At 41.7% G+C, this 13,760-nt stretch overlaps 1 protein-coding gene across 9 annotated transcripts in view; it reads left to right on the plus strand.

Annotated features, from left to right (window-relative positions):
* The first annotated feature begins 475 nt into the window (after positions 1-475).
* pitpnm2 (phosphatidylinositol transfer protein, membrane-associated 2) overlaps positions 476-13,760 on the plus strand; it is a 489,130-nt gene continuing 475,845 nt past the window's right edge. For 3 of the 9 annotated variants that reach the window (XM_087999835.1, XM_087999834.1, XM_087999839.1), the window contains exon 1: positions 477-989. The gene's annotated coding sequence lies outside the window, so the exon portion shown is untranslated. Of the gene's footprint in view, positions 990-7,165; positions 7,220-13,760 lie in introns of all 9 variants that reach the window. The other 6 variants (XM_087999844.1, XM_087999841.1, XM_087999840.1 and 3 more) reach the window with 4 other exon arrangements.

Raw genomic sequence — 13,760 nt, forward strand, 5'->3', positions numbered from 1 at the left:
AAGCACTGGTGTTAGTGACCCAGTGTGTTTGGGTTTCCTTGGGTTGGTGCCACCATTGGGTTGATGACAAAATATCTGAAAACGAACCTTCCAGCTCAGCAAGCAAACTGACATCCATAAGCTCAACCTGAGCTACAAATGTTCTCAAAACTTGCTGTCTGCAATATTTTCTAGATTCACACTTCAGATGGGTCCTTAGTGCATTCTAAGCTTTATAAATATTCAGACTTGAACAATAACAATTAGGCAAAGCCTCCTTAAATCACTGTGGACATTTCAGGGATAGTACACTTTTCAAAAATTGTGTAGGCCTTGGAAAGGGTGCAGAGATTTAGCAAATGCTATCAGGGATGATGTATTTACAATAGGGGGAGACACTTGGAATGGTTTGAATTGCTTTCGTTTGGGAAGGTTCCTATATGTGTGTCGACGTTCTGAAAGAGACCACCAAATAGTTGTGCTTTTTCAGTCTTTATTCATACCCAACAACTTTTGCTTTTCGGTTTCCAAGTATTTATCCAACTTTCTTTTGAAAGTTACTGTTGCACCTGCTTCCATTGCTCTGTGCATTGCACATCGTAACTGATTGTATTTAAAAAGTCAGACTCATCATTTCCCTTTGCTTGTTGTCGCTGGTAAATAATCTGTGCTTTCTGATTATTAAGCCTCCTGATCTTTGGGGTGTTGTCCCAATTCCCCATCTCCTGCGGTGCTGTCACACTCTGCCTGTTGATGCTGTTGCATTGAAGACTCCTGCGCTGCAGGTGGCGCTGTCCTCCCGGGGAGGAGCTGCCGCCGCCGCCTCCGGCAGTTGGTCGGAGCGACTCTAGGGGTCGGCTCTGGACTGTACGGAGAGGGGGACGGGAGTCTCCACAGCGGCGAACCGGACTGGCACATCTCGGTGTGAGTGGACGGAAAGGGTGAAGGGCAGTATGAGTGAAGCGGCCTGGCGAGGACGTCCCGCAGCTCGGGCGGAGTGTCTCCGGGAGGTGAGCGCGCTGTGTTTTACTGGGAAAGAGAGACGCCGGGGTTGGGGGTAAAGCGGCGCCGGCACGCGGCACCCGCACCCGCGCCCGCGCTCGTGCTCGTGAATGTCAGTTACCTTTAAAATTAAATCCAACTGGGACCCCCCCCATCGCCGGGGTCACAGTGAGAGTGTGGGACCCCCCCCCCCCCCATCCCGGGGGAGGGCGGTGCAGTGAGAGTGTGGGACCCGGGGGGTGGGGGCGGCGAGAGTGTGGGACTCCCCCACCCCCACCCCCACCCCCACCCCCAGCCCCAGGGGTGGTCAGGAGTATGGACCCCCCTTTCCTGGGGTGAAGTGTGAGTATGGGATGGAGCTGCCTCTCGTGGCTCCCTCCAATCAACAGTCTGCTGTCCAGGTGAAGGTGGTGAGCCTTGTCCTGTCCCTGGAGTCTATTAAAGTAACCGTGACAGAACTGAAAATCCATCAGTATTCCCTGGAGCAATTAATGCTGGGTAGGTGACTTCAATGTCTGTGATACTGTGGTTCAGCAGCACCACGACTGAGTGACTGAATCCTAAAGGATGTAATTGCTAGGTTGGATCTGTGGAAGATGGTGAAGCAAAAACATTTTTGCCCTCATCCTCACCAACTGCCTACGCAGATGTGTTTGTACATAACTGTTAGTGACCATTGCACAATCCTTGTGGCAACAAACATGACAAATGTAGCCAGGAGTATTCCATTCAGCCCCTTAATCCTGTCCTGCCATTTAACAAGATTAAAGCTGATTTGCCCAAGCCTTAAATCCTAATTCTTGCCAGCTTTCATGCTTCAATTTCTCTTTCATAGTTGTCAGCTTTCTAATACTTAAAACATCTGTCCTTCACCTTTTTAAGTTCTTTATGATCTGGCTTCTGGGGTTAAGAATTCCAGACAATCATTGTGCTCAGGGAGAACAAATTCCTTTACAATGTAATTTTAAATGAGTATCCCCTTGTTCTGTCAGTGTGTTCATTAGTTTGAGATTCCTCTGATAGTGGAAGCATTATCTCAAATCTATCCTGTCAAGCCCCCCTCAGAATCTTATATGTTTCAACCTTCATTCTTCTAAATTTGAATTAATAAAGACTTAAACTGTTTAGTAGTTCTTAGTAAGCCAACCCTTTCATCCCAGGAATCAGGTAGATGAACCTCTTTTGAACTGCCCCCCCATGCCAGTATATTCTTTTTAAATGCGGGACGAAATCTACGTGCAGAACTCCAGATAGGCCCTCACCAACACACTGTATAATTGTAACTGGACTTTCCAATTTTAAAGAGGTAAAAACAATGACTGCATATGCTGGAAACCAGATTCTGGATTAGTGGTACTGGAAGAGCACAGCAGTTCAGGCAGCATCCAAGCACTTGTCAGGACTTGTCCTCCCTGCCTATCTCCTTTTCACTCCACCCTCTCATCCCTGACCCATCACCTTCATCCCCTCGCCCACTCACCCATTGTACTCTATGCTACTTTCTCCCCACCCCCACCCCCACCCCCACCCCCACCCTCACCCCCACCCTCCTCTAGCTTATCTCTCCACGCTTCAGGCTCACTGCCTTTATTCCTGATAAAGGGCTTTTGCCCGAAACGTTGATTTCGCTGCTCCTTGGATGCTGCCTGAACTGCTGTGCTCTTCCAGCACCACTAATCCAGAATTTCCTATTTTAAAGCTCCAAACCCCTAGCAAAAAGACAAGAAAAAAATCAAATTTGCCATCTTAACTGCTTGCTGGACATGCATGCTAATCTTTTGTGTTTCATGAGCAAGAACAAAGAGACTTCTCTGCACTACACTTATTTTGGCATCTTTCTCATCTACTTTTGATTCTGCCTGTCTCATCCTTGAATACATTAAAGTCCACCTGCTGAGTTTTTGCCAGTCACTCAACCTGTCAGTATCCCACTGCAGATTCCCAATGTCCTCAGCACAACATGCCCTCCGACCTGGTTTTGTATTGTCAGCAAATTTGGAGATATCACATAATGTCCTCTGTTCTGAATTAATATAAATAATAAATATTTGAAGCTCTAAGACTAATCCTAATGGCAGTCCAGTAGCTATATCTTTCCAACCTGAAAAAGTCCCATTAATCAGGACTCTTCCTTCTGTGTTAACCAATCCACGATCCATACTAATACATTATCTCCAATACTTTGAGCTCCTATGTCGTTCAATAATTTGGCACCTTAAAACAATCTAAAATTCTAACTGGTTTTACAGACAAGAACAGGAAAGATAATTCCCTTGGTTGGAATGTTTAGACCCAAAGGTCACAGTCTCAGGATATTGGATTGATCATTTTGGACTGAATCATATGGCATGGAACCAGTCTCTTTGGTCCATGCCAACCAGGTTTCCCAAATTAAACTAGTCCCATTTTCCTGGGTTTGGTCCATTTCCTTCTAAATCTTTCCTATTCATCTAGTTGTCCAAACGTCTAAGAGTCGCAAACCTGTGGAATACACGACTGCAGAAGACTGTGGAGACCAAGTCACTAAATATATTCAATTCAGAGATCAGTAGATTTTTAGATTTTGAAGACGCCAAGGGGAGAAAGTAGGAATATGGCATTGAGATAGAGGATCATATTGAATGGAGAAGCAGGCTCAAAGGGCCAAATAGCCAATCCTGCTAGTTTGTGTTTCTTATGAATGCCTTTTGGAAAATCCAAACACACTGCATCTACCTGTTCTCTTTTGTCAATTTTGCTTGATATCTCCTCAAGGAATTCCAATAAATTTGTCAAACATTATTTCCCTTTCACAGAATCATGTTGACTTTGTTTAATTGCATTAAGCTTTTCTATTTGTCCAAATACTATCTTTCTTAATAATGGACTCAAGCATTTTCCTAATGGCAGGTGTTAGGTTAACTGACTTATGGTTTTCAATTTTCTGTTTCCCTCACTTCTTGAATATTGGTATCACATTAGTAGTTTCCAAATCTGAAGCAACGTTCCTTGAATCCAGTAAATTCGGGGAAATTTTGATCAATGCCTCCGTTATCTCTGCAGCCTCTTCCTTTAAAACCTTCGGATGCAGGCCATCAGATGCTGTGGGCTTGCCTGCTTTTAGTCCCATTAGTTTTGTCAAATAATTTGTACCTTGTGATAGAGACTGTTACAGGATCCTTCCTCCCGTTAACATCTTACTTATCCGCTACCTTTGGGATGTTTATAGTTTCTTGAAGACCAGTGCAAAATCTTTGTTTACATTATCTTTCCTTTCCTTGTTTTTTTTTCTTACCTGTTTCCCATTTTTCCATATTTTATAATACATCTGATTCATAAAATAATTCCAAAACCTCAGGCCTACCTAATTTTTGCTGCTTTGTATTGCTTAGTTCTTGATTGGATACTTGCCTTGACTATTAACCACAAGTGGTTCATTCTTCTCATTGGGTCTTTTGACCCGGAAGAAATATTTGGTCAGTGTTGTGAAATATCTGCTTAAATGTTTGCCACTGCTCATCCACCGACTTTCGTCTTAATCTGTTTTGCCAGCCCACTTTACGTAACTCTCTCTTCATAGCTCTCTAATTGCCCTTATTTAAGATGAGGACTTGGGTTTCTCTCCCTGAGACTCAAATTCTATGTCTCAGGTTGTGATTGCTATCCCCGAGAGGATCCTTCACTACGTGATCTATTATTAATCTCATCCTGTTACATGTTGCTAGATTTAAAATAGCTGATTCTCAGGTAGGCTCCCTTTTTGTTTATGTTTACCTTTTGACTATTGAGTTTGCAGTCTTGCTCACCATGTAACCACATCTCGGTAATAGCTATTAAGTTGTATTCATTTTTTATTTAGGAATGTGGAAATTCATCTTCCAAGTAACCCTTGCTCGTTTGATTTGTCTATTCAATATACAAACCTTTTATAAGCCTCCATTATATATTGGTTTATACTTTCCCCTGTAGTGAGGCAACTGCTCAGGGCCTATAGAAATCTCTTAATAGTGACTTCTTTCCCTTGCCATTCCATTCCTGATTTCCATGCAAATGTATTCCACACCATGATCAATTGCATCTTTACCATTACTCCCCAACACACTGATATCATTATTTATTAACAAGTCTTCCCATCTATGTTTCTTTTTTGCCTATTCTTCTGGAATGTGAAATACCCTTGAATATTGAATTTGCAGCCTTGGTCAAAATCTCTGTAATAGCTATCAAGTCATATTAATTGTGTTTTATTTCGAAATATGAGAACAGATACCTGCCTTTGGTCCATATCTCTTAATACCTTTGCTAAACAATAAAAACTATCTCCAATTTAAAACTGATAACTGACCTGGCATCAATTTTCAATTGTGGGAGAGAGTTCCAAGCCTCTGCCACCCTTTGTGGTATCAATTCATCTTATTACAAATGTTGTATGCATTCAGATAAGCAGCCTTAAACTTTTTATGATGATTGCTCTCTCTGGTTCTAACTTTTGCTTCACTCTTCCACTATTTTCTACCTTTCCTATCTAACTTTGATTATCATTCACCTCTTCTTTGTCCTGCACTTATGATGTATCATTTCTTTTTGATTTTCTAAACTTTTCTTCAACTGAATCTTTCCCCACCCTAAATAATTTCAACCCCTATCCACAATTGTACGATTTAGCAAGACATTGGTCCCAGCATGGTTGAAATGAAGCCTGTCCCAATGGATCATTTCTCTTTTTCCCTCGTGCTAGTACTCCACAAATTGTAACCCATTTCTATCTCGCCAACCTTTGAGCCAGGTGAGTCCCTAAAAAGGACAAGGAGTAGGCAACTCAGTCCTTGAGCTGGCTCTGCCATTTAATATGATCATGGCCAATCTCTTCTCGTTCTTTCTTGATCACTTTTCTGTCTGCTCCCAAAAACCTTTCAACCCATTACTCGTTAAATCTAATTATTAGTCCTCTTTAACCTACACCAATTTGCATGTGGTTCTGGTAGGAATCCATACATAACTTTTGTAGTTCTGCTTTTGAATTTAGCCCTCAATCATACAGATGTACAACACAGACCCTAGTTTAATTTGCCAGCATTTGGCCCATATCCCTGTAAACCCTTCCTATTCATAAAATCCGATGCCTTTTAAATGTTGTAATTGTACGTGCCTCCACTTCCTCTGGCAGTTCATTTAGGGCGGCACGGTGGCTCAGTGGCTAGCACTGCTGCCTCACAGCACCAGGGTCCCAAGTTTAATTCTAGCCTCAGGCAACTCTGTGGTGTTTGCATGTTCTCCCTGTGTCTGTATAGGCTACCTCAGGGTGCTTCAGTTTCCTCCCACAGTCCAACCATGTGCAGGTGAGGTGATTTGGCCATGCTAAATTGCCCATAATGTTCAGGGATGTGTAGGTTAGGTGCATGCATCAATGGTAAACGTAGGGGAATGGGTCTGGGTGGGTTACTCTTCAGACGGTCAGTGTGGACTTGTTGGGCCTCATGGCTTGTTTACACAATGTAGGAATTCTATGCTTCTGTGATTCATACACACCCCATCCTCTGCACGAAAACATTCCCCCTTAGGTCCCTTTTTAAATCTTTCCCCTCTCACCTTAAACCTATGCCTACCTTGGGGAAAAGACCGTGACTATTTACCTTATCCATGCCCTTCATGATTTTATAAACCTGTATAAAGTCACCCCTTGGCCTCTGATTCTCCAGGCAAAAGCACCCCAGCCTATTTATTGTCTCCGTATGTCTCAAACCCTCTAACCCTGGCACCATCCTTGTAAATCTTCTCTGAACCCTTTCAAGTTTCACAACATCTTTCCAAAGCAGGATAACCAGAATTGAACACAGTATTCCAAAAGTGGCCTAACCAATGTCCTGTACAGCTGCAACGTGCCCGCCCAACTCCTATACTCAATACGTTGACAATATCTTCACTATCCTGTCTATCTGGAACTCCACTTTTAAGGAACTCTGAACCTGCACTTTGAGGTTTCTCTGTTTGGCAACTCTCCCCAGGACCTAATTTTTAAGTCTGTAAGTCCTGTCCTGATTTGCCCTACCAAAATGCAGCTCCTTGCATTTATCTAAATTAAACTCCATCTGCCGTTCCTTGGCCCATCAAGTGCTCATATTTGCTAAGTGTTTTGTTGTCCTGCCTATGTTGTTGGTATCTTGGTGGACCATGATAACTGGGTCCTTCCTTTCCCACTCTTCAGTTTCTCTTCAGTTTTTCTCCAGTGCAGAAGAGATGCTCTTCTCGTTGGTTCCAGGTATGTGATATAACCTTTATGATTCTGTCTTTGCTGCAGTGAACAGTCTCCTTTACCCCAACAATGCTAATTACTGTTACTTCAACAACAACATTTCTCTCCCGCGTGCGCTCTCTCCATTGTTTGAAAGGTCCATCCTTTTTATGAAAGTGCTATACCTTGCACTGTTTTAGTCTTGATCAGTCTGGTTCATCGTGATGCTCACTGTTGCACGCTGTTCCCTGTCTGTTCCACTGCGATGCTGACCACTGTGCACACCTCCCAGTCTACTTCATAGTGATGCTAATGCTGTGCAGTCTCCCCAGCATGCTTCAAAGTATTACTAACTGCTGCATGCTTCTTTTCGTCAGTGTTCCTTCTAATTTTTTTTCTGCTGATCTGACCTCTGAGGTCCATCCATGGCAACAGCTTCAGAAACTGGAAGTCAATGCTGGTCAGTACTGCTTAAACGAAACTTTGCTCCCAGTCATCAATGCAGTGATACTGACTGCTGCAAACTCTGTCCAGTCCCAAGTTCACTTTGAGGAATGCCCTCCATTGTGTTGTGTGACATCACCAACATTCTAAAGGAGTATGGACAAGGAATGTTCAGTGGTTATGCCTACCTGTACTGTCATGGGCAGATTACTGAAGATGGCGTCAAGTAGTTTTCCCTTTTTAGATTCCCACCTGCCACAGCCTCAATCTAGAAGTTATGTCTTTCAGGTGATTTGGTCAGCTCAGAAAGTTATGGTGCTTCCTGGCCATTCTTGGTGATGTACATTTAAGTCCTCCCCAAGTTGGTGCTCAGCGTGGAAAACTTCCCATTAGTGTAAAACACGTTCAATACAATAGATGAATACCCCAGATTTTGTGGTTGTATTGACAGTTTAAGAATGCAAAGATAGCAGTTGTTTCACTGAGAGTAACCTCCAGCAACTCATCAGGTGCAGTACAATGTGGCAATCCATGCATGGTTGTCAACCATTCCCTGCTTCCGAGGGAGCACAGTTGAAGCCCTGGCAAATGAAAAATTTGTATTCTTAGTCTCAATGTGAACACTGTTAATTTTACACTTTGTTGAATGCAATGTAACTGTCTATTAAAATTCAGTTATTGTTGAACACCCTTTCTGGCTCTGAAAAGCTAATGTATACATGTCAGATGTTTCCCAATCTATGCAAAAACTTTCCAGATTTTTCAAATAAGTTTATGATATTTCAGTTTTCATGTTCCCCAATTTTTTTTTGCTGTAAAATGAGAAAAAGTGACAACCTTTTACTTTCTGACTTTGTAGCATTTGATTTTTCACTGATTAACTGTTTAGCCTGCTTGATGATTCATTGTTGCTGGATACCAGAGCTCCCCTCCAACTGAAAGCAGAATAAAATTAACATTGGGAAATGGGAACTGGAGACTGCTAGATCTTATGTCGGCAGATTTTTTTTTCATGGTCTGCAATTACTGACTAAAAAATCTGGGCCAGTGTTTTTTCTTTTAAACTGCTTTAATTTTGTTTTTGAGTTTTTACCAATTGCATCAACTGCTGTTGTGAAACTGTTTTTGGGTGTCTGTTATTTGACATGAGAAGAGAATTATATTTTAAATTTGCTTTGGCTTTTTTTTGTCATTGGCTAAATTTTGATGAAGAAGTAGATGGGGCTTTAAAAATATCTATACCCCATTTCTCAAGACTCTGGACTCAAGAAATATAAAGAAACCTTAAATGAATTTTCGTTGCCATTATTGTCATTTTATTGAGTTCAAACAGAGTATATTTTCAGTGACATTTTTATTTTGAAATTTTGACCAGGAAATAAACTTTGATAATCTCATGTACAGATTGGAGATAGTTGATTTTCTGCCTTGGGAGAGAAACTGTTCCTGTCTCAAGCAAAACCAAATTTGAATGTTTTATCTGATAAGGCCAGCTTTATTTAGGAACAAGCTAAGTGCAGTACATTTGCTTTGAATTTAGTAGACTTTGAAGTTGTAGAAAAGGCCATTTGGCAGTATTTAAGTTCAGCACAAATCTCTTTCCACCTCTCTTCATCCCACCACTTTAACACAGCTTTATTTTCTCTCTCATGAACTGATCTAGCTCCATCTTAAATGCATCAGTGCTGTTTTCCACACCAGCTCCTGTAGTAATGCATTCCACATTCTCACCTTCAGGAGTATGACTATTTCTTTTACAATCTTGATTTATTACTATCTTGAATTTATAACTTGAATTATGGACTTCACAACTGGAAAGATCACATTTTTACATCTATCTTGTTAAACCTTTCAGAGTCTTAAAGGCATCTGTTAGGTGCTCCTAATCTTTCTGTCTTCTAGAGATTTTCTCAGGTCTGTGAAACTAGGACTGGGCTGCAGCTGCATATAAATGTTGGCTCCTCCTGTTTGCATTCTAAGCCTTTTCTAATTGCAATGTATTTTCATGAGAAAGGGTAGTTGTTGTATACTTGAGATTTTCAAATTATTATTTTAACAAAAACTATCATTTTCCTCAAAATAAACTTGTATGAGTGGTATATAACCACACAATATTTATGGCTTATGCCTTTGGTTTCAGGAACAGGTTCTACGGGTTATGACAATTATTGCTTCTAGTGTCGCTGAGATGATGAATGATTCTGAATGTGCTATTAGAAACATTTATGATGAGAATCATTAGCCAAAAACATTTTTTCATCTATGCATCTTAAGTTAAAGTTTGTTTTAAAAGTAACTTTATTGAATCTAAATATAGTATATCAGAAAAGAAAATTCCACTCATCACAAGCTGTTACAAAAAGGCAAATAAAAAGAAACCCTTTGGTTTTGTATGCAATTTTCTTATTGTCTTTAATTCAAAGTGGGAACGTGCTGTTTTTATGTTAAATATAGTTCACCATTCTTGCACCTTTTCCAAACATGCTTAACATAATTCATGCAAATTGATACAAAGTATTATAATTCGGAGTTCTATTTTAAATATTGATTTCTTTCTTTTGATACATAATTCAAGACATGTACTTTATTTACTGTATAAACATATTAACCATTTCACCGGAGACTTTTGGTACTTTACTCTATATTTGGTTTAGAAATGTTTAAGTCTTGCAGTTTATTTTGGACTTATTTTGTTTCTACATTTTCCTCTGTGATGGGAGAAATAGCTGAAATAACTCAGTTGGGAAAGTGTTAGACTGAAGATCTAAAAGTCCCTGGTTCAATTCCAGGTTTCGGCAGAATAAGCAATACCTTTCCCTTTTGATACTGGGGAAGTGATGGCCTATTGGTGTTATTGCTAGACTGTTAATGCAGAAACTCAGCTAATGTTCTGAGAATTCGGATTCAAATCCTGCCATGGCAAATGGTGGAATTTGAATTCAATAAATACCTATAATAAAGAGTCTAATGATGGCAATGAAACCATTATTGATTGTTAGAAAAAAAACTGGTTTATTAATTTCCTTTTAAGGAAGGAAACTGCAGCCCTTACCTGGACTGTCCTACATGTTACTCCAGATTCCATAGTAATGTGATTAACACTTAACTGCCCTCTGGGGATGGGTAACAAATGCTGACCTGGCCAGTGATGCCCTCATCCCATGCAGGAATAAAAGGAAAGGAGCTTTTTCCTTCATCGGACAAGGTATTCAGTACAAGAGTTGGCAGGCCATGTCACAGTTGTGTATTGGACTTTGGTTTGGCCACATTTGGAATACTGCATACAGTTCTGGTCCCCACATTACCAAAAGGATGTGGATGCTTTGGAGAGGGTGCAAAGGAGGTTCACCAGGATGTTGCCTGGTATGGAGGGCACTAGCTATGAAGGGAGGTTGAGTAGATTAGGATTATTTTCATTAGAAAGATGGAGGTTGAGGGGGACCTAATTTGAGGTCTACAAAATCATGAGACATATAGACAGGGTTGAAAAATGTGGTGCTGGAAAAACACAGCAGGCCAGGCAGCATCCGAGGAGCAGGGGAATCAACGTTTCGGGCATAAGACCTTCTTCAGGGCTTATGCCCGAAACGTCGATTCTCCTGCTCCTCGGATGCTGCCTGGCCTGCTGTGTTTTTTCAGCCCCACATTTTTCAACTCTGGTCTCTAGCATCTGCAGTCCTCACTTTCTCCATATAGACAGGGTGGATAGCAAGAAGCTTTTTCCCAGAGTGAGGATCTCAATTACTAGGGGTCACTAGTTCAACATGAGAGGGGAAAAGTTTAAAGGAAATATGAGTAGAAAATTCTTTACTCGGAGGATGGTGAGTGCCTTGAATGCGTTGCCAGCGGAAGTGGTAGAGGCGAGTGCGATAGCATCATTTAAGATATATCTAGACAGATACATCAATGGGCAGGGAGCAGAGGGGTGCAGATCCTTAGAAAATAGGTGACAGGTTTGGATAGAAGATATGGATTGGCACAGGCTTGGAGGGCCAAAAGGCCTGTCCCTGTGTTGTAATGTTCTTTGTTGTTTGTTCTGTAGGGAGAGGCTGAATCGGCTGGGGCTGTTTTTTCCTGGCGCATTAGAGGCTGAGAGATGACCTTATAGAGTTTTATGAAATCTTGAGGGGCATGGATAGGATAAATAGACTCCCCCTGGGTTGGGGGAGTCCAGAACTAGAGGGCATAGGTTTTGGGTGAGAAGGGAAAGCTTTAAAAGGGACATCAGGGGCAAATAGTGGTGTGTGTATGGGATGAGCTGCCAGAGCGAGTGGTGGAGACTGGTACAATTGCAATATTTCAAAGGTATCTGGATAGGTATATGAATAGAAAGGGTTTAGAGGGATATGAGTGAAGTGCTAGTAAATGGATCTAGATTAGATTGGGATATCTGGTCGGTATGGACGAGTTGGACCGAAGAGTCTGTTTACGTGCTGTACATCTGTATGACTCTGTGAGAGACCTATACCCAAGTGGGAGAGTCTGTGCAATTGGGCCAAGAAGAAACAAGTACCCCAATGGCAGCTGATGCATTCAGGAGAGAACGATAGTAGACTGTTAACGTGAAAGGAAAGTTATGCCTATTGACGCTGCTGATGAACAACTTAGTGCCAGCAACATATGAATCTTTGATACAATAACCATTTATAAGACTGTCAGATATAGGAGCAGAATTAGGTCATTCGGCTCATCAAGTCTGCTCTGCCATGGCTGATATGTTTCTCAACCCTATTCTCCCACCTCATAATCCTTAATCTCTTTACTAATCAAGAACCTATCTCTCTCTGTTTTAAGTACATCCAATGACTATGCTTACACAGCCGTCTGTGACAGTGAGTTCCACAGAATAACCATCCTCTGGCTGAATAAATCTCTCCTCATCTCAGTTCCAACTTGTCGACCCTTCGCTCTGAGGCTGTGCCCTCGGGTCCTAGTCTCTCCTACCAGTAGGAACATCTCCATATCTGTTCTATTCTGGCCTCAGTATTCTGTAAATTTCAATCAGATCCCCCCCTCATCCTTCTAAACTCCATCGAGTATAGACTCAAAGTTGTCAACCACTCCTCATATGACTAGCTCTTCATCCTGGAGTCATTCTTGTAAACATCCTCTGAACTCCCTCCAAAGCCAGCACATCCTTCCTTAAAAATGGGGCCCAAAACTGCTCGCAATATTCCAAATGCAAGCTCATCAGTATTGCTCTTGTATTCTAACCCTCTTGAAATCAATACTAATATTGCATTTGCCTTCCTAATTGCTAAATGAACCTGCATGTTAACCTTGAAAGAATCCTGACCTAGTATTCCTAAGTCCATTAGTTTTACAGATTTCCAAACCTTTTCCCGTTTAGAAAATAATTTACGCCTCTATTCTTCCGATCACAGTGTAAAACCTCACAATTTCTCTCCGTATTCTATCTGCCTTTTCTTTGCACACTTGCCTAGCATGTCTAAGTTCTTCTGCAGCCTCCCTATTTTCTCAACATAACCTGTTCCTCCACCTATCTTTGTGTCATCTGCAAACTCAGCAAAAATGCCCTTTGTTCCTTTGTCCACATCATTGATGTATAATGTGAACAGTTGTGATCCCAATATTGACCCCTGTGGAACTTCACGTTACCAGCTGCCATCTTGGAAAAGACCCCATTATCCCCAATACTCTACCTATGCCAGTAGTTTTCCTCTAAATCCAGGGGCTGTTATTTTATTTAGCAGTGTCCTCTGCAGCATCTTATCGAAGGCCTTCTGGAAATCCAAATAGACCACGTCCACTGGCTGTCCTTTGTCTAACTTGCTGTTTTACCACCTCAAAGAATTCTCAGACTTGGCAGGCATGACATCCCCTTGACAAAGCTGTACTGAGATGGAAATGTGTTGCTGGAGAAGCGCAGCAGGTCAGGCAGCATCTAGGGAACAGGAGAATCGACGTTTCGGGCATTAGCCCTTCTTCAGGAATGCCCGAAACGTCAATTCTCCTGTTCCCTAGATGCTGCCTGACCTGCTGCGCTTCTCCAGCAACACATTTCCATCTCTGATCTCCAGCATCTGCAGACCTCATTTTCTCTTCAAAGCTGTACTGACTCAGCCCTATTTTATCACTCACTTCCAGGTACTCAGTGATCTCA

Source organism: Chiloscyllium plagiosum, unplaced genomic scaffold, assembly GCF_037043375.1.
Source record: "Chiloscyllium plagiosum isolate Xiang-an unplaced genomic scaffold, Cpla_swu_hap1 HiC_scaffold_24, whole genome shotgun sequence".
In the NCBI taxonomy this organism is placed as follows: Eukaryota; Metazoa; Chordata; class Chondrichthyes; order Orectolobiformes; family Hemiscylliidae; genus Chiloscyllium; species Chiloscyllium plagiosum.